Consider the following 22,487-nt stretch of genomic DNA (forward strand, 5'->3'; position numbering starts at 1 on the left):
AAGGTACCATTCTCCATTTTTATCTGATGTAATCTTCCTCATATTTATTTGTCTTTCCAAATTCCTTTTGCGTCACCCTCTTTAGCATGGTATCTGGACTCCCATTCCAGTACTCAACTGCTCCCAGTAAAGATCATATTTTAAACTCTCTTCCTCCCTCCCCTCCCCCTCTCTCACTTTGTTAACTATACAGGATTGCACACAATTTCATAATTTCTTTCTCAGAGTCTCTGCTTAAGTTAAAAAGCATCATATGAATTTAAAAGCAGAGGAGGCAGAGGCCTCCTTCTGTCCTGCCTACATGTGGTAGTTTATCTTGGTTACCAACATGATAGGACTCAGAATCTCGTAGGAGATTAGGAAAGCATCCCTCTAAGTGTGTCTGTGATGGTGCTTCAAGAGGTATTGAGCTGAGGGGTACTCTGACATAATGGACGGTTTAATACTTTGATGGATTCAGAATCTGAGTTGACTTTGGGGCTGACAGACTGGAAAGGTGGGAAGAGTAGGTTACTAGAGGCTACATCTTGTCTTGGCTCCTTCCTGTAACTCCACCACTCTGCTTCCTGTCCACCATGACAGGAGCTACTCGGTCACACCCTTCTCACCGTGATGGGTTAAAACCTGAAACCAACCACTAGCAAAATAATCCTTCCTCCCATAAGCTGTTTCAGTTGGGTATTTGGCCATATTGTAAAACTGACTTAATACACGATTAAAATCAACCCATCACTTGACAGTGCCTATGTGGCTGCTTCTCATAAATGGAAGGGTCTCCAAGATGCCAATGGGTAGAACACAGGTAATTTTAGTTATACAGGAAGCAGACTCCCCACAGTTAGAGACACATTCCTAGAGAAAAACACCAACAACAACACAAGCTCTTCCTACAGAATGAGAGATAGTCAGGGCTTCAGCATGCTGGCTTAGTTTATGTTCTTTTGCTATTTTAAAATCTGTTTGGGGGACCTGTGATCGATCCACTAGCTGACTGTGAGCATCCACTTATGTGTTTGCTAGGCCCCGGCCTAGTCTCACAAGAGACAACTATATCTGGGTCCTTTCAGCAAACGCTTGCTAGTGTATGCAATGGTGTCAGCGTTTGGAGGCTGATTATGGGATGGATCCCCGGATATGGCAGTCTCTAGATGGTCTGTCCTTTTGTCTCAGCTCCAAACTTTGTCTCTGTAACTCCTTCCAATGGTGTTTTGTTCCCAATTCTAAGAAGGGGCAAAGTGTCCACACTTTGGTCTTCGTTCTTCTTGAGTTTCATGAGTTTCACAAATTGTGTCTTATATCTTGGGTATTCTAAGCATCTGGGCTAATATCCACTTATCAGTGAGTACATATCATGTGAGTTCTTTTGTGATTGTGTTACCTCACTCAGGATGATGCCCTCCAGGTCCATCCATTCGCCTAGGAATTTCATAAATTCATTCTTTTTAATAGCTGAGTAGTACTCCATTGTATAAATGTACCACATTTTCTGTATCCATTTCTCTTTTGAGGGCCTAGTCGGCCATCACTGGAAAGAGAGGCCCATTGGTCGTGCAAACTTTATATGCCTCAGTATAGAGGAATGCCAGGGCCAACAAGTGGGAGTGTGTTTGGGGGGAGTAGAGTGGGGGGGAGGGTATGGGGGACTTTGGGGATAGCACTTGAAATGTAAATGAAGAAAATACCTAATAAAAAATAAGAGGAAAAAAAACTAAAAATAAAATAAAATCTGTTTGGTAATCTTCAAAGTGGATAGTGAATGAGCTAGGGTCATCTTCCTAGTCACGTTTTTAACCCATTCTGAGCATGCTTCTTTAATTCAAGTTGTTTACAGATCATGGGAACAGACCCAGGGCAGGTTGGAGACCAACACTAGGTCTGACAGAACTTAACATGCTCAGCTTTGTATTCTCCTGACCTCCCCCTTAAGAGTCTTCCATGTAGGAAATTGATGTTATATTTGCAAAAGAAAAAAAAGAAAGAAAATAAAAATTGCTTTAAAATACTTCATAAATGTCCCTCTTGAAGCACACGTATTTGGAAGAAGGTTGAACACTAGTGTTTAGGGTCTAAAGGCATCATGAGGCTCCCTCCCTCTCCCTCTTCTTCTATCCCCTCCATAAATGGAGCCATTCCAACACAGACAGCGGCAGTGTGAAAGCAGGGGTTTTACTGAAGGGAAATCCTCATTGCCTGTGTGCTCAAGGCTATGACTAGGCTCCCAGCCTGTTTGCTGTCTTGAACCTGGGGATGAGGCCTGATGATAAGTTTACTACCTTATCTAAGCCATCCAGCAGTTGCTTCGTGTGTGAGAAACAACCTCTCGCATGCTTGCAGAGTAGAAAATAATTCAGGAAAATGGCTCAGGTCAGAGGGGAAAGCGAGCTCTTTGGATTTGCTTCAGTGGTGCTGAAGTTCTACAGAGGCCCATGATGCCACACCTTTACATTGATCTCCCTGCTGTTCTCCCAACCGTGTGGTGCTCTGTACCACAATTCTCCCTCCTGCTCCCGATGCTGTGGTTCCTGCCAGTGGCTGGCCAGTGGGATGAGGAGCTTTTGGCTTTATGCATGCATGGTTCTCACACAGGCAGCTTGCATTTGTGTATTCCTCAGGGAACAGGCCAGATAGAATTTAGATGTATTAAAAAGGGAATTATTAGGTTGGCTTTCAGAGTGTGTTCTGAGTGATCCAACAATGACTGCCTCACAAAGAAAGGCAGAGACTCTAGGAATTGTTTGGTCCCTGAGATTAGATATCTCAGCAGTTCAGATCTGGAAATGGAGTGCTGGAGGATTCCTGGAGAGCTGACAGTCTTCAGTCTGTATTGGATCCCAAAGGAGTTACATTTCACATCAGCTGCAGCAACAGGATAGACAAACTTGTTAGTGAGATTAAAGGGAAGCAGGCAAACGGTGATCTGGGCTATACCAAAAGGTGTGGTCCATATCTAGGGTGGCTCTTCCTGCTTCCAGTAATTTGGTTAAGACAATTTCCCACAGTATTGTCCAGAAGCCTGGGTTTAGTTGATTCCACATGTAGCTAAGTTGATGGCAAGATTAGTCATGACAAGCCAACTCCTTGTCAACTTGACACAGAAGCACATCTCCTTATTTAATGATTAATTTTTAAATGAAAAAAGGCCATAATTATATCTTATACAATATAGCTATTCCACATACATTATATATTTTAGAATAAGTGGAAAAGCCCTTTGAAGAATTCTTAGTCTTTTTAAATATGATGATAATGCATTTATAACACTTAATTGCCAATTCTATCTCAATCAATGTTATGTGATAAATAATTAGCAGAAATAAAATATAATTATCTTCCCTAATAGAGAAACATATGCACAAATACATTCTTCACGAAGCAGGACAGAAGCCAACATGTCAACTATAACACTAGTTTCTGCAACTAGTTCTGTGGTCTTAGCAAGTATTCTTAGCTAATTTTCTCTATTATCCGTTCTGCACCTCCTCCTCCTCCTCCTCAGTCCCTCCCTCCTTCCCTCCTTTCCTTCTTCCCTCTCTTCCTTTCTTCCTCCATTCTTTCTTTTTTCCCCTCTTTCTGTCTGTGTATTTGTGTTTGTGTGTATATGTGTTTCTGTGTGCTTATATGTGTGTTTGTTCATGTGTATGGGTGTATGTATGTTTGTGTGTGTGCACGTGCGCCGAGGCACATCTCTAGAAGACTGGATACTTGCTAAAGTCTTTCTTTTCCTTCAACCATGTGTGTTTTCTGGGTTGAAACCAGGCAATCAGTCTTGGCAGGGAACCTTCGCACTGCTCATTTTTTGTTCAAAAGCATTTATTTTCAGCACCTTATGATACTAGATTCTCATATGAACCAAAACTACAATAGCGAGTGAGTCATAAATTTGCTTTGAGTTAAAGACATGATGGGCTTTGGGCAGTATGGAGTAATGCAGAAAATACTGACTTGGGGCGTCAGGCAATAGGCTTACTAATATTAGCAATGGACAATACAAGTGACCTAAAGATGCCCCTGGGAAGCTTGGAGATACAGATGCTATCAGGAAAACTGGGACTTCAGTGCATGTGGGTTGCTTCATCTGGTTTTCCCGTCCCACGAGCATATGGTGCAAGGACAGCTGGCCTAACGTGGACGTTGAAGGTGGTGTGCTTCCCTGTATGAAGCAGGGCTGTTCTGACTCTGCCTTTGGGTTTACAGTGTAACTTGTCTTGGAAGTCCATTACTTATAACAGGCATTTCAATTTTCTCAAGGGATCTCAACAGCCAATATCTAGAGACATCTTTGCTTATCAAAATGGTGAGGGGGAAGAGGGAGGTGCTGCTGGCGGGTAGGAGCAAAGGACAGGGCTGCTGCTTCTGGACAGAAATCTTGTGACTGTGGCCCCAGCTGTCAACAATGTGAGGCTAATGCCCACTCCTCTACCTTTCTGGCATCGGGTCCTAGAAATCTGAAGTTGGGTCCCACTTCTATTCCTCTGTGGGCTTTTCTCTTTAGGTTTGGGTTTATAAATATGGCTTGGAGCATGGCTGTGCCTTTGAGAATGTATTTAAACATCTCAGCTCACATACTATGTGTTTGGCCAAGGATGAAAAAGTGGTATTCTTTGTTGTAAATAAAATCTCCACTCTGGCTTATAGTATTTCACACTGTAGGTTTGGCTAAGAAAATTCCACCCTTGAGAGATAGATTCCTTCTATGCTACAAATGAAAATTAATCAGAAGTGCCTGGTCCTGGAGATTTAAGGGCTGTGTTCCAGCAGTGATCACAAATTCAACAAAATAAATGCTGAGCCAACCCCTGGGCAGTCAAGCTGACCATGTCTAAGGCATGCCAGCACTGTGTCCCATAGCACACTCTTTATCACTGGTTTCAACCAGATTCACCAATAAGCTTCTCCCATCCTGAACAAGCTACCCTTTTCCTGAGTTTAATCACATTACATGAGAAATAAACACACCACTTTGGGTGATACAAAACTCTAATATTCTAGAATTTATGTCTCAGTCATTATTTCTCTAGTACATGTTTGATAGTTTATAGTTCATTTCATAACAACATCTGGTCAATCTACAATTGTTTATGATAGAGGAATTCTCAGAGATTCCTCTTTTGATCACTTTTTACAGGTTAGTGGTCTAAGACTAAACATAGAGTATCAGCATTACAAAGTTAATTCTATAATTGCCTTGTCATCTTACATGTTGTTTGTAAAACTGAAATAATAAGGACTCAATAATCAAGAACCTCTAAGATATTAATTGATGCCAATGTATAAAGCTTCCTGAATGATGCAGTGACTCTGTGAACATGTTTATAAAGTTGACCATCACACTGGCCAAAACAAAATGTCGTGAATACCACTTTGACTTTCCATCCAGTGTTACCCGCCAAAGAATTCCCCAAGTAAGGGAAAAATACAGAAACACACCCCCGAGTATCAGCAGCAATGCTCCAAAACTCTAAAACTTTGAGAAAGTTTTTCTGCTAAAGAGGCTTTTGGAAGGCAAAATATGAATATGTGGGAAAATAAGAACCTACAATTTCTCTTTAGCTGGGACATATAAATGCAAAACCTCTTAGGTAGACTTCAAAATTGCAGGTCATTTCTCTTGCCTGCATGTTCCCATATAGCAGAGAGTGTGCAGCTTTCTGGCTGAGCTTAAGAACAAGAACTTCACGTTAATAAGCAAAGGGAAGTTTGCAACCAATCTAAATCCAAATCCACATGCAAACATGCAAGTTCAATTTGCAAATTGGAATCAGAGTCAAATCCGTTTTGGGCTTGCCTATCTCTAATTAGCAGCTAGTTAGCCCCTGTGCCAGTTAGGCAGAGCCACAGCGGCAGGTGCCATGGGCCTGATAAGGACTCATCTGGGGAGAACACAGTTCCTCTAACAAGAAACACCCATCATCTCCCATGGCAGTTCAATCACTTTGGCAGATATAGGAAGAGTGGGGGATATTTTAGGTGGTAGAATATGAATTTGCAAGAAGGTATGTGCTTTTCCTTGAGAGGACAATGTATAAAAGGAAATGAGTTTAGTCAACTGTAGCTTCTCAAAATTTCCCATTGCAAAATGAAGTAGAGTCTTACTAGAGTAATGGTGATCAAAGTAAGGATTGCCACAGTAGGAATACTGTGGCTCTTGAAGAAGTTGAAAACAAAGACACAAGGTTTTCATGTTCAATGTGGGACATGTTTAGGGAGAAAGCCTTTATGTGTATATAGAAGTGGGTTCCTTTTGGCATGTAGTCTTTATGATGGAACAAATCTCACACAATATATAGGTGTATGCAGGCTATTTCTCTGGGTTGCTGGGGTCAGCAGGGTGGCTCTTCTGTTTGATTCTAGATCATCCTTAATGCCACCATCTCCTGGAAGCTTAATGGAGCCTAGAAGGTGGAGGATGGTCTGTTTTACTCATGATAAGAGCCTTGTATTGACTGTCAACATGAGTCAGTCTATGTGGTTGGGCTCATTAAGTTTCCTCTCCTGGGTCTCCTTACATTGTGAGGAAAAGTCTGAAAGAGTGAAAAGAGGAAGCTCTGAGATCTCCGCCAACACCATGCAATATCTGTGCATTCTTCTGGTCAATGCACATCACAGGTCAGGCCCCATCTGGATGGTAAAAAAGATAACCATCTCTCAGTGAAAGGAATGGCAAGATTATAATGCAAGAGCAATGGACACAGAGTGATTTACATGCTCTGGTAGCCCAGGTTGGTGGGTTCACATAGCCCAGGCTGAACTTACACTCTCAGTCTTTCTGTCTTGATCTTCCCAGCACATACATGTGCTATCACACTCAACCAATGATCTACATACTACTACCCAAATGTACAAAGATGACAGGGTACTGTGTGTGTGTGTGTGTGTGTGTGTGTGTGTGTGTGTGTATGTTCTCACAGTAGAGAATGTTAACTACTGTCTCCACTGTTAGTCTTCACATGGGGAAGTAGATGATCTTTTGAAACACGTTGTTCCCCACTCCCTCTGCCAAATCCCAAACACTGGACTGAGCAATTGGATCTTGTTGATGTGCACAATTCATTGGGGCTCACTTCTAGTTCCATCCTTGGCTGTCAAGAGTAAATGAATTTTATGATATTATGGGGACTGGAACATGTATGACATTAAAATGCAGAAAGGAATCCAACCTTCTTGAGCCTCCAGTAACACTTCTTCCTTTTATTTCATCATTCTATATAACCTTTGAAAGTATAACTATTTATAGGTCTCACGTTCCCACAGGGCATAGTTTAAAGGTCAAAAAGCACCTTTGATTAGCATTCAAACTGGGCATAGCAGACTGAAGCATAACAGGCTGAAAAAAAAAAAAAAGATGCTCAGGAAAGACCTGTAAGATGCTCAAAAGGAAAACTGTGTGGATAAGCTATGCATGTCCAGTTTATTCTTTCAAGTTTAGCTATTAGATAGTGTAGACTGTCTTTATTGAGGAAGCATAAATAAAATGGCAAAGAATGGGAGGATAAGATGAGAGAAGCTCCATCTACCTGACAGTGGACATTAAAAAGGGATACACAAGGCACTTTGAAGATGGCTAAGTAAGCAAAGGGCTTGCCTTGCAAGCAAAGGGGCATGAGTTCATTCCCTAGAAAATATGCAACAAAAGCCAAATCATTGGATTATGTAATTATAATCTCAGTGCTGAGGAGGCAGAGACAGTCAGATACCAGGGCTTCACTGGCCGGCCAAGCTAGCCTACAGTGAATTCAAGATTAGTGAAAGACCCTGTCTCAAAGAAAGTGGTGCCTGAAGAATGATATCCAAGGTTGTCCTCTGACCTCTGCACACATGTGCACCCATGTACATGTGTACCTGTACACACACACACAGTATACATTTACATGCTTACATGCAAAACACAAGAGAGCTATAGATTTGATAGCTTTGGATGTTTAAGCTGTGTTAGCATATTTATTAGTGGATTGAGACACTCTAGTTGGCACACTCAAATCAGCTATGCTTGCAAAAGAGACTCTAGACTGAAACCATATGGCAAAGCCCTTACACAGCCATTTTGGATGTGATAATGCTAAAGATTCTGAGATCATAACCTGGTTGAAAACAGAAGAGCATTGTGGATATTTAACAATGTCTGCCCCGAGCATAGGAATGGGAGGGGAGTCAGCACCAGCACCATCCATATTTATCATTCTTGGTACAGTCTATGGAATATTCTCCCCATCCTGGCCTGGTACAAGTGTCTTCTAACTTCTCAAGGCTTAGCTTGCCTTAGTGCCTGCTCCTCACCTCACTGCAAGTGTTACTGAGCTCCATTCTTACTTTATCATCTGTGGTTGCCTTTCTATTACCCTGTGGGTGGGATCTTGCTCTGTTTTCTTTTCCACTCCTTTGTGAGTCTTATTGAAAGAATTCAGATGGAACACACATAGTTCAGTGTAGAAGACAGGTGGGGTTTGTTCACTCAAGGGGTGACAATGAACTGTAACCAGAGAAACAACTGTGCCAACCTACCACATTGTTAGGCAGATATTATTTCCCAAGTCCCTGGAACAGAAACTTTTTCCTGAAGGGTATTTGCCTATTCCTGTGATTGACAGGTCAATTTAATTAATCCTTAAGAGAGGGAACAATGATAAATCTTTGTGTTGTTGCTGTTTTTTTTTTTAATAGAAAAAGCTTTAGCTAATGATTTTAGAGACACTTAACCATATCTTAACCCAGGGCCAGAGATGAGACTCAGATCTTATTCTTCTGATCAGCAACCAGGGCATTGTAGTTGATAAGTGGCTGATAATGACTGATAATGAGATGTACACCCAATGACTGCCAAACCCTCTCACATCTGACTAGCTATCTAGCAATACTGCCCAGCTCACAGGATGCCATGATTTGTTTATACTCTTACTAGCTTGATGTTCCCAGTAGCTAGCATTGTCTTGATACCACTGAGGGTTCCACCAGTTTTATTTTTAAATTGAACCTTCTTCCATAAGCTTTTGATAATTTCATTAGGTTGATATGCTTTGAGACAGCTCTGGGAGAGACATGTCATTAGCCCTAATTTTTTCCTGTAACAACTAAATTCTCCTGGGGAATGTCTATGCAAACTAGCTGGAGTGAAATCTTATTCAATGATTGTGAGAAGATGGATACATACAATACTGTAAGCTGCACTCATAACACTGAGTTGTATATATGAAACAAGAGCACAGGAGAACTGAGCCCTGATATGCCCTCATAGGAATGCACAATGGTGAGTGAAGATGAGGGTTGGTTATGCATGAATGTGAACCTCTGTAATTCCAGACATCTGAGGCTGAGGTGTGAGGATCCTGAGTTCAAACCAGGTCAGGATGTATAACAAGAACTTGTCTTTCAACAAGGCCAAACCAAATCAAACCAAGAAAATCCTAAAACAAGATAGGTAAACCCAGCTCTAAAGACATCAAGACATTGTGGTTTAAGGGAGAACCAAAATGTTAGGCCTTTAATCTATTTTTTTGGAAGACAATGGCATAACATGTGCTATCTCAAATTCTCTGCCCTATAGTTTAATGATATAGGGCAAGGAGGTGTTCGTAAACCTTGTCTCTGACCAAGGGCTGAGCTCTAAAATGTAAAGAAACTCAGACAACTTGGTTAAAAGAACAAAATAACCTAATAACTCAATTGAAAAAACAGACTAAGGGCATGAATAGAAATTTCTGCAAACATATACAAATAGCCAATAGGTACATGAAAAGACACCCAAACATTATTAATCATCAAGGAAAATCAAATCAAAGTGCACCCTGAGCTAGTACTCCATAATTGTCACAAAGGCTACTTTATATTGTGGGCAAGAGCAAGGAAAACTAAGCCCTGATATGTCCTTGTAGGAATGCAAAATGGTGCAGCCACTATAAAAAGCAGTGTGAAGTCATGGAAATGGAAATGAATATTATCCCTTCTCATCATCATCAGAATGGCTATCATCAAGGAAACATGCAACAGCAACATCGGTAGTGAGGACATACTGGGTGGAGGTGAAATACCTTAGGTGGGAATGCGTTAGTTCAGTCACTACAACAAAGAGCATAGAGAATCTAAAAAACCTAAAAGTATAACCATGGTATGAGCCTGGCATACCACTTCTGAGTACATCCATGAAAGTCAGCATAGCAATAGACACCCATGTACCCATCTTCATCACTGTACTGGTTACAACAGTTGAGCTATGAAGTCAGCTGAGGAATCCATCAATAGATTAGCAGGTAATAATTTTATGTATTTATACATATAAGGTTTTCTCATGTGTAGAATCTACATTTTAAAGATAGGAAAACGGGCTAAAGAGCTGGCTCGGCTCTTAAGAGTACTTGCTGCTCTTGAAGAGGACCCAGGCCTATTTGCTAGCACCCACATGATAGCTCCAATACTAGGGGACCCAGCATCTTCTTCTGCTTTCCTTTTGCACCAGGCACATATATGTTGCACAGACAAACATGAAAGCAAGACATTCGTAGACGGAAAATAAATTTTAAAAATTAAAGATACAAAAGTAAAAGAGAGCCGGGTGTGGTGGCTCACACCTTTAATCCCAGCACTTGGGAGGCAGAGGCAGGTGGATTTCTGAGTTGGAGGCCAGCCTGGTCTACAAAGTGAGTTCCAGGACAGCCAGGGCTATACAGAGAAACCCTGTCTTGAAAAACAAACAAACAAACAAACAACCCCCCCCAAAAAACAAAAAAGTAAAAGAGCTATTTGGGAAGAGGAAATGAGCCAACAAGAAGAAGAAAGAGGGAAAGGAGATGTATTTTGGCTTTCTAGAGGAAGAGAACCAACCAAATGGAGACATAGTTAAAAGGAATTTATTAGCTTGGCTTGCAGGATGTGGCAAAACCCAGTAGAACACCAATCCACAAGGCTAGTTAGATGTCTTAGTGACCCTAATCTGGTGCTGAAATCCTTGCGGATCCCTGGAGAGCTTCTACTCTTCAGCTCCTGCTTGAAATCTAAAGAGGTTAGGTTCTAACATCAGTGAAGGAGTGCAGAAGCAGCAGAGTTGATGAACTAGCCAGCAAGAGTGAAGGTAAGCAGGCAAAAGCAACATTTTCTTTTTCCATCTCCTGTTGTCTGGATTGCTGCCCATATTTAGGGTGGTTCCTCCCACTTAAATGATCTGATCAAGAAAATCCCTCAAAGCAATGCCCCACACATATCTTTTAGTTGATTCTAGATGTAGTCAAGTTGATGAACAAGATACCATCCCAGGAGGGGAATGGGTATGTGTATGTGAAAATGATCAAAGTCCATAAATGTACACTAGGAAAAATTTCATAGTGAAGCCTATTAATTATCCTGTACAAATATGAACAAATTGTGTTGGTTAATTTATCACTCTGGTGAATTCTAGAATCACCTGGGAGACCAGCCTCTGGGCATGACTGCAAGGGATTATGTTAATAGTCTTGGTTAGGTGAATAGTCCAAGTTACAGAATCAAACTGCATAATGGTGCTTTATACAGACTGTCAGGGGTGGGAAGTGGTGAGATACAAGTCAATGAGCATAAACTTCAGCCTAGGAAAGCAAAGCTTTAGAGACTTGCTCATAACATTATACCAACAGTCCACAACACTATACTATACACTTGAACATTTATCAGGGGCTAATGTTTTATACCAGGGAAGGGGAAATGAAAATCAGAAAGAAAAGAATGTCAGTCATTTTTGTGCAGTGTCTGGGGCTGTGTATATCATGGCTTCCAAATCACTATGCAATTTTACCATGGGGAGAAGCAACCAGACTTAAGTGATTAGCTAGTATAAACCTCCAGCCTGCTCTCAAAGGGCAAGATGAGAATTCTTTATAACTGTGCTGAATGTAGGGGCATATCATACTGGCACTACAGGGCCTGAGTGTACTACAGGGTAGCTCCTTGGTAGATGTACCACAGTGAAACTTACTTTAGGTGACCAGGAACTCTTTGCTTCTCCATCATGTGGAATGGGCCATAGTATTCACACACAATTCCCAGCCCCCCCCTGGGCCTTATAACAGTGATGGAATATTTTAAAATAAAGTAAGAACCTACAGGTCTACTGAGAACTATTTGCAGGGTGTATTATTGTTTCCTTGTAAGCAGGTAATTATGGTAGGTTTTCAAATGCTTGAGTGTTATGGGTATTTGCTATTTTTGGATGGGAGCATATAATTTCGGAAATGATTGACGCCCAAACAAAGCCTTTGCCTTTAGAGTAACAGTACCACAGTGCTTCTTTTTCAGGATCAAAGCACAGGTCTTCGATGCATGCATTTGTAAATTATTCTCTTGTTCTGAGGGAGGGGGTGTGAGGGAGAAAGGAAGTTGGGTAAACTAAGGAATTCTAACAGAATTAACCACATAAGACTTGAGTTCCATTTCTCTGATCTTAGCGTCTATCTAAGCCTTGTGCCTTTACTTCAACTAAGATTAATCTACCTGAATAATTTATTGTGAGACCTGAGACAAAATGCTGACCAAGATAATCTAGACCAGTGGTTCTCAACCTGTGGGTTACGACCCCTTTGGAGTCAAATGACCCTTTTACATGGGATCACCTAAGGCCATGAGAAAATATAGAGATTCATTTTGCAATTCATAACAGTAGCAAAATGACAGTTATGAAGTAGCAATGGAGATAATTTTATGGCTTAGGGGTCACCACATAAGGTTGCAGCATTAAGAAAGTTGAGAATCACTGACCTAGACCAACATCCCAAGTTCTTGCCACACAGGCAGTGAGGGGCGAGGAGAAAACACGGAAATCCCAGACATTTTACCTGCTGTCAAAGTCTTAGGTGAGACCCCAGTCTCTACCAAGACTCTGTATAATGTATTTTTCAAATCTAAATAACAGAGATCATGTGGATACCTCACTAGAAAATGTTGATCCTGAACCCATGGATTTGCTCTACCATCTACCTCTATGCCCTAGTTCATGGACCACACTTGGAAGACTAAGGCTCAAGAAGCTAGAGAAAAGGCAGTTTTGTTAAATAAATAGCCTCTCCTATTCAGACAATTCTTACCACCACACAGATGTGCATTCTGCACCCTTCCTCAGCGAGGAGTTGCATTTCGGGAAGGTTGTAACTTTGAGGTGGAAAATCTACACTTAACTAAATATATACTAGTACCTAGCATCTACTATGTGCATTTCAATGGGAGCCACTGGTCATATGGGAGAACTGTCATCTCCCTGCTAAAGTCCAGTTCTTTAGCTAGACCAATCAAGAGGGATAGATGAATGGTTCCCATCAATGAGTAAACGCCCAATGAAACAAGGATGCTAGCCAAGCAGCCCTGCTTCTTGTTTGTTTAAACTAATCAACCCCACCTAGCCACCTGCTAAGAATTGTGGGAAGCCACAAATGCCATTACAAGATGGCGCTGGCTACCACTGGCCACCATCCATGATTATGGGTAAACAACCAATGTGCGCATGTGCATAAGAGTTTTTTGCCAAGTCACTGCCTGGCCCGAGGCATATTAATGAGGTACTGCTAGCATAACCAATAAGGTATGGACACGTCACTCCTAGGCCTATATAAGCAGCGCCATTTCTGGGGCTCGGGGTCTTTCGCCTACGCAGTCCATGCTCTCCCAATAAATGTGTTGCAGAAGGATCCTGTTGTGGTGTCTTACTTGCTGGCGAGTCAGGTGTCCCACAGCCGATGACTGGGTGGAGATGTTTGTATGTAAGGCGCTCTGTCTCTATCAGTGTAACTTAAAAATAGTTTGTTTCATACATGTAAAAGTTTTTGCTCTGCCAAAAAAAGCTTTCAATTTTTGGGGGTGGGGTGGGGAAGAAAGGGGGAGCTCTTCCCATATTTATGTGTAACATTGAGATAACCAGAACATGAAACAGAGAAATCCAAAAGTAAGTTGATTATTTGCCTCCATGCCAAGCAACGTTATTTGGCTTTTATTTATTTATTTTTGTCAAGGATTGGTTTCTTTGTTTTGCTATACTAATATCAACCTCCACGGGTGTACAATCTTTATAAAAACAAGGCTCTGGTTTTTGTTGGTTTTTAACACATTCCATTTTGACTCCCAAGTTTCTTGAGCAGGAGAGGGGAGTATTAAGGAATGATTTGGTCTCGTGGTCTATAAACTGAATTCCACTGAGCTCTGAAGGCCATCCAAAGTGCTCCCCCCGAGGATGCCCAGGTTGCTTACAGAAAACACTGTAGTGTTGGCATATATTACAGATAGAAAGAACTTTCTTAAAGTCATGGGCGTTTTTATTCAAAGAATAAAAACTTAACATAATTTTTGAATGATTAAAAATGTAACTCTTTCCTTAACATATAAAACAAAATAAAACCACACAAAGCCCTTTTTTTTTTCCTAGTTTGCATCTAAACAGTGTAAAATGCACATAGTCAGTGGCTCCTTTGAGCAGAAGTAAAATAACTTGGGTCACCTGCCTCAGAGCTCCTCTCCATGATAACCCCTGTGGCTGAGCAAAGGCTTTACCCAGGTTGCCTCCAGGGGCTCCCCTATCCCCTGTCAAGGCTGGGGAAGGAGCCACATTTCTTACCACCCCCCCCCACCCGTCTTGTCTTGATGCTACTCTGAACTCTGTAGCTCTGAGAACCCACCTATGCAGGGAACTTCAAAATAAAAGTTTCCACCAAAATCTGAAAGGAATAAATTCAATTATAAAGCAAACAGTTATTGAGATTAGTCCTATTTTTTCCATATGACTAAATGCAACTTTTGGCTGTGATGTGGGTCAGCAAGGTTGTAATGTGGCAGGCTGGGGGCCAGGGGGAGCTCTTTCTGAGCATCTCCAGAGCTCCAAATTCTAAGGTTTCCTCTCTTCAAATGAGAATCTGTTAATGGTTTGCAGAAAACTGGAAACATTCTGCGTATTTAGATCCTCAAAAATGTCACAATAGAAGCATTTTGCTTCCCTAAAATATGTGTATTACGATTATTCATTGTTATGGGGGTGTCTCTGTTGTGTGGGAGCATACACATGTGAGTGCTGGTGACTGTGGAAGCCAGAAGGGGGCTATGAGTCTCCTAGAGATGGAGTTACAGGCTGTTGTGAGCTGCTTGACATGGGTCCTGGGAAATGAACTCAGAACCAGTAAGTTCCCCTGACCTCCTAGCTACCTCTCCAGCCTCAGCAGCATTATTCAGTGATATGACAATTACACCACACAGTCTTGTTGAAATGTCTCAGTGACTCTGAGGTAGACATCAAGAGCACTCTTTCACTCTTGAGGAAACTGGTATGAGTCTTCTGAAATCACATTACCAAAGCGCTCAACACCTTGAACTCCAAGCTGGACTTCTCTCCAGTTTGCAAAGGAAATTGCAGTCTTTTTGTCTGTGAAAGGCTATTGTGGAACTCTTGAAGTAGTTTCAGCAGTAACATTGAGAGAACTGATGTGTGCTTTGGTTGAGCACTTGGCCGGGTACACTGTTCTTATTACCATGATCTAATTGATCAGTAATTTGTACTGGGCCTGCTAAAATCATGTATATTTTATGAGGAAAGCTAATTAAATTGCTTTTTTTAAAAAAGTGGCATAGCATTCATCAAGGATTTGATTAGTAAGTACACTAAATAAATTACTACAGATGGTTTATTTAAAATGTGAAAATAACAGCCCTGAAAAATATCGTTCAGCTAATAAAATGTTTATGGTGGCTACATTTTATTTTTTTTTAATTTTTAATATTTTTATTACATATTTTCATCAATTACATTTCCAATGCTATCCCAAAAGTCCCCCACAGCGCCCCCCACTTCCCTACCCACCCATTCCCATTCTTTTGGCCCTGGCATTCCCCTATATTGGGGCATATAAAGTTTGCAAGTCCAATGGGCCTCTCTTTCCATTGATGGCCCACTAGGACATCTTTCGATACATATGCAGCTAGAGACAAGAGCTCCGGGGTTCTGGTTAGTACATCATGTTGTTCCAACAATAGGGTTGCAGATCCCTTTAGCTCCTTGGGTACTTTCTCTAGCTTCTCCATTGGGAGCCCTGTGATACATCCAATAGCTGACTGTGAACATCCACTCCTGTGTTTGCTAGGCCCCTGCATCGTCTCACAAGAGACAGCTATATTTGGGTCCTTTCAGGAAAATCTTGCTAGTGTATGCAATGGTGTCAGCATTTAGAAGCTGATTATGGGATGGATCCCTGGATACGGCAGTCTCTAAGTGGTTCATCCTTTCATCACAGCTATGAACTTTGTCTCTGTAACTCCTTCCCTGGGTGTTTTGTTCCCAATTCTAAGAAGTGGCACAGTGTCCACACTTTGGTCTTCATTCTTCTTCAGTTTCATGCGTTTAGCAAATTGTATCTTATATCTTGGGTATTCTAAGTTTTGGGCTAATATCCACTTATCAGTGAATACATATTGTGTGAGTTCTTTTGTGATTGTGTTACTTCACTGAAGATGATGCCCTCCAGGTCCATCCATTTGGCTAGGAATTTCATAAATTCATTCTTTTTAATAGCTGAGTAGTACTCCATTGTGTAAATGTACCATAATTTCTGTATCCATTCCTCTGTTGAGGGACATCTGGGTTCTTTCCAGCTTCTGGCTATTATAAATAGGGCTGCTATGAACATAGTGGAGCATGTGTCCTTTTTACCGGTTGGGACATCTTCTGGATATATGCCCAGGAGAGGTATTGCTGGATCCTCCGGTAGTACTATGTCCAATTTTCTGAGGAACCGCCAGACTGATTTCCAGAGTGGTTGTACAAGCTTGCAATCCCACCAACAATGGAGGAGTGTTCCTCTTTCTCCACATCCTCGACAGCATCTGCTGTCACCTGAATTTTTGATCTTAGCCATTCTGACTGGTGTGAGGTGGAATCTCAGGGTTCTTTTGAGTTGCATTTCCCTGATGATTAAGGATGTTGAACATTTTTTCAGGTGCTTCTCTGCCATTCGGTATTCCTCAGGTGAGAATTCTTTGTTCAGTTCTGAGCCCCATTTTTTAATGGGGTTATTTGACTTTCTGGAGTCCACCTTCTTGAGTTCTTTATATATATTGGATATTAGTCCCTTATCTGATTTAGGATAGGTGAAGATACTTTCCCAATCTGTTGGTGATTTTTTTGTCTTATTGATGGTGTCTTTAGCCTTGCAGAAGCTTTGTAGTTTCATGAGGTCCCACTTGTCAATTCTCGATCTTACAGTACAAGCCATTGCTGTTCTATTCAGGAATTTTTCCCCTGTGCCCATATCTTCAAGGCTTTTCCCCACTTTCTCCTCTATAAGTTTCAGTGTCTCTGGTTTTATGTGAAGTTCCTTGATCCACTTAGACTTGACCTTAGTACAAGGAGATAGGAATGGATCGATTCGAATTCTTCTACATGTTAACAACCAGTTGTGCCAGCACCATTTGTTGAAAATGCTGTCTTTCTTCCACTGGATGTTTTTAGCTCCCTTGTCGAAGATCAAGTGACCGTAGGTGTGTGGGTTCATTTCTGGGTCTTCAATTCTATTCCATTGGTCTATTTGTCTGTCACTATACCAGTACCATGCAGTTTTTATCACAATTGCTCTGTAGTAGAGCTTTAGGTCCGGCATGGTGATTCCACCAGAGGTTCTTTTATCCTTGAGAAGAGTTTTTGCTATCCTAGGTTTTTTGTTGTTCCAGATGAATTTGCAGATTGCACTTTCTAATTCGTTGAAGAATTGATTTGGAATTTTGATGGGGATTGCATTGAATCTGTAGATTGCTTTTGGCAAGATAGCCATTTTTACAATGTTGATCCTGCCAATCCATGAGCATGGGAGATCTTTCCATCTTCTGAGCTCTTCTAGAATTTCTTTCTTCAGAGACTTGAAGTTTTTATTATACAGATCTTTCACTTCCTTAGTTAGAGTCACGCCAAGATATTTTATATTATTTGTGACTATTGAGAAGGGTGTTGTTTCCCTAATTTCTTTCTCAGCCTGTTTATTCTTTGTGTAGAGAAAGGCCATTGATTTGTTTGAGTTAATTTTATATCCAGCTACTTCACCGAAGCTGTTTATCAGGCTTAGGAGTTCTCTGGTGGAATTTTTAGGGTCACTTATATATACTATCATATCATCTGCAAAAAGTGATATTTTGACTTCATCTTTTCCAATTTGTATCCCTTTGATCTCCTTTTGTTGTCGAATTGCTCTGGCTAGGACTTCAAGTACAATGTTGAATAGGTATGGAGAAAGTGGACAGCCTTGTCTAGTCCCTGATTTTAGAGGGATTGCTTCAAGCTTCTCACCATTTACTTTGATGTTGGCTACTGGTTTGCTGTAGATTGCTTTTATCATGTTTAGGTATGGGCCTTGAATTCCTGATCTTTCCAAGACTTTTATCATGAATGGGTGTTGGATCTTGTCAAATGCTTTTTCCGCATCTAATGAGATGACCATGTGGTTTTTGTCTTTGAGTTTGTTTATATACTGTATTATGTTGATGGATTTCCGTATATTGAACCATCCCTGCATCCCTGGGATGAAACCTACTTGGTCAGGATGGATGATTGTTTTGATGTGTTCTTGGATTCGGTTAGCAAGAACTTTATTGAGGATTTTTGCATCAATATTCATAAGGGATATTGGTCTGAAGTTTTCTATCTTTGTTGGGTCTTTCTGTGGTTTAGGTATCAGAGTAATTGTGGCTTCATAGAATGAGTTGGGTAGAGTACCTTCTGTTTCTATTTTGTGGAATAGTTTGTGAAGAACTGGGATTAGATCTTCTTTGAAGGTCTGATAGAACTCTGCACTAAACCCATCTGGTCCTGGGCTTTTTTTCGTTGGGAGACTATTAATGACTGCTTCTATTTCTTTGGGGGATATAGGGCTGTTTAGATCATTAACCTGATCTTGATTCAACTTTGGTACCTGGTATCTGTCTAGGAACTTCTCCATTTCATCCAGGTTCTCCAGTTTTGTTGAGTATAGCCTTTGGTAGAAGGATCTGATAGTGTTTTGGATGTCTTCAGGATCTGTTGTTATGTCTCCTTTTTCATTTCTGATTTTGTTAATTAGGATGCTTTCCCTGTGCCCTCTAGTGAGTCTGGCTAAGGGTTTATCTATCTTGTTGATTTTCTCAAAGAACCAGCTCCTTGATTGGTTGATTCTTTGAATAGTTCTTCTTGTTTCCACTTGGTTGATTTCGCCCCTGAGTTTGATTATTTCCTGCCGTCTACTCCTCTTGGGTGAATTTGCTTCCTTTTGTTCTAGTGCTTTTAGGTATGTTGTCAAGCTGCTAATGTGTGCTCTCTCTAGTTTCCTTTTGGAGGCACTCAGAGCTATGAGTTTTCCTCTTAGAAATGCTTTCATTGCGTCCCATAAGTTTGGGTATGTTGTGGCTTCATTTTCATTGAACTCTAAAAAGTCCTTAATTTCTTTCTTTATTCCTTCCTTGACCAAGGTATCATTGAGAAGAGTGTTGTTCAGTTTCCACGTGAAGGTTGGCTTTCTATTATTTATTTTGTTATTGAAGATCAGCCTTAGTCCATGGTGATCTGATAGGATGCATGGGACAATTTCAGTATTTTTGTATCTGTTGAGGCCTGTTTTGTGACCAATTATGTGGTCAATTTTGGAGAAGGTACCATGAGGTGCTGAGAAGAAGGTATATCCTTTTGTTTTAGGATAGAATGTTCTGTAGATATCTGCCAGATCCATTTGATTCATAATTTCTCTTAGTTTCTCTGTGTCCCTGTTTAGTTTCTGTTTCCATGATCTGTCCATTGGAGAAAGTGGTGTGTTGAAGTCTCCCACTATTATTGTATGAGGTGCAATCTGTGCTTTGAGATTTACTAAAGTTTCTTTAATGAATGTGGCTGCCTTTGTATTTGGAGCATAGATATTCAGGATTGATAGTTCCTCTTGGAGGATTTTACCTTTGATGTGTATGAAGTGTCCTTCCCTGTCTTTTTTAATGACTTTGGGTTGGAAGTCAATCTTATCAGATATTAGAATGGCTACTCCAGCTTGTTTCTTCATACCATTTGCTTGGAAAATTGTTTTCCATCCTTTCATTCTGAGGTAGTGTCTATCTTTTTCTCTGAGATGAGTTTCCTGTAAGCAGCAAAATGTTGGGTCTTGTTTGTGTAGCCAGTTTGTTAGTCTATGTCTTTTTATCGGGGAGTTGAGTCCATTGATATTAAGAGATATTAAGGAAAAGTAATTGTTGTTTCCTGTTATTTTTGTTGTTAAAGTTGGCATTCTGTTCTTGTGGCTGTCTTCTTTTAGGTTTGTTGAGGGATTACCTTCTTGTTGTTTCTAGGGCGTGGTTCCTGTCCTTGTATTGGTTTTTTTCTGTTATTATCCTTTGAAGGGCTGGATTCGTGGAGAGATAATGTGTGAATTTGGTTTTGTCGTGGAATACTTTGGTTTCTCCATCTATGTTAATTGAGAGTTTGGCTGGGTATAGTAGCCTGGGCTGGAATTTGTGTTCTTTTAGTGTCTGTATAACATCCGTCCAGGATCTTCTGGCTTTCATAGTCTCTGGTGAAAAATCTGGTGTAATTCTGATAGGCTTGCCTTTATATGTTACTTGGCCTTTTTCTCTTACTGCTTTTAGTATTCTATCTTTATTTAGAGCATTTGTTGTTCTGATTATTATGTGTCGGGAGGTATTTTTTTTCTGGTCCAGTCTATTTGGATTTCTGTAGGCTTCTTGTATGTTCATGGGCATCTCTTTCTTTAGGTTTAGGAAGTTTTCTTCTATAATTTTGTTGAAGATGTTTGCTGGTCCTTTGAGTTGAAAATCTTCATTCTCGTCCACTCCTATTATCCGTAGGTTTGGTCTTCTCATTGTGTCCTGTATTTCTTGGATGTTTTGAGTTAGGATCTTTTTGCATTTTACATTTTCCTTGATTGTTGTGCCGATGTTCTCTATGGAATCTTCTGCACCTGAGATTCTCTCTTCCATCTCTTGTATTCTGTTGCTGATGCTGGTATCTATGGTTCCAGATTTCTTTCCTAGGGTTTCTATCTCCAGTGTTGCCTCATTTTGGGTTTTCTTTATTGTGTCTACTTCCCTTTTTAGGTCTAGTATGGTTTTGTTCATTTCCATCATCTGTTTGGATGTGTTTTCCTGTTTTTCTGTAAGGACTTCTACCTGTTTGATTATGTTATCCTGTTTTTCTTTAAGGATTTGTAACTCTTTAGCAGTGTTCTCCTGCAATTCTTTAAGGGATTTTTGTGCTTCCTCTTTAATGTCTTCTACCTGTTTACCAGTGTTCCTTTGTATTTCTTTAAGTGTGTTATTAAAGTCCTTCTTGAAGTCCTCTACCATCATCAGGAGATATGCTTTTAGATCCGTGTCTAGCTTTTCCGGTGTGTTGGGGTGCCCTGGACTGGGCGAAGTGGGAGTGCTGGGTTCTGATGATGGGGAGTGGTCTTGGTTTCTGTTAGTATGATTATTACGTTTACCTTTCACCATCTGGTAATCCCTGGGGTTAGTTGTTGTTGTTGTCACTGTTTAAAGATTGGAGCAGAAGCTGTGTTCCACTCACCAGCAGTTTCAAAATCCTGTGGCGGGGGTCGTGGGTAGCTGGCGGTAGCCGGAAGAGGCCTGTGGTCCTACTCAGGCCGGTTTTCTGCTTCCCTAACTGATGCAGTCTCAGGTCCCGCGCACAATTGGATTGGAGCAGAAGCTGTGTTCCACTCACCAGAAGTCTTAAGATCCTGTGGCGGGTGTTGTGGGTAGCTGGCGAGTGTCAGCCGACCCTGTGCTCTAGCTACCCTGGTGCTTTTCTGACCGGAAGAGGCTTGTGGCCCTACGTAGGCCGGATTTCTGCCTCCCCAACCAAAGCAGTCTCAGGTCCCGCGTGATTGGACTGGAGCAGAAGCTGTGTTCCACTCACCAGCAGTCTCAAGATCCTGTGGCGGGGTTCGTTGTTAGCTGGCGGGTGTCAGCCGACCCTGCGCTCTAGCTACCCTAGTGCTGGTCCGGCTGGATGAGGCCTGTGGCCCTACTCAGGCCGGTTTCTGCTTCCCTAACTAATGCAGTCTCAGGTCCCGCGTGCAATTGGATTGGAGCAGAAGCTGTGTTCCACTCACCAGAAGTCTTAAGATCCTGTGGCGGGTGTTGTGGGTAGCTGGCGAGTGTCCGGTGGCTACATTTTAGTGAACAGAGAACAGTTCCCAGCTACATGAACAGTTCCCAGCATGCTTTAATGATATGGAACTATTCCACGTGGAGAATTGTGAAATTTTCTCAACAACTCTTCAAGGTAGATATTAACAGCACTGTTTTATTTATGAAGAAACGGGCATGAGTCTTCTGCGATAACACCTTGAAAGAGCACAAGAGGCTGTTTAGACTCCAAACTGGACTTTTCTCCCTCCATTATTGCTTCCCTGTTTCCTATTGGGCATCAGTGTACCAATCATCAAACTTATCAGCTCAGGTTCAAGTGTATTTGAGGTCCATGGCCCCTCTAGAAATAGGGACTTTTTCCAAGTGAAGGACTAAGTGGGGATTTGGGG

This window comes from Mus caroli, unplaced genomic scaffold, assembly GCF_978045245.1.
Source record: "Mus caroli unplaced genomic scaffold, Mus_caroli_1 scaffold_1, whole genome shotgun sequence".
In the NCBI taxonomy this organism is placed as follows: domain Eukaryota; kingdom Metazoa; phylum Chordata; class Mammalia; order Rodentia; family Muridae; genus Mus; species Mus caroli.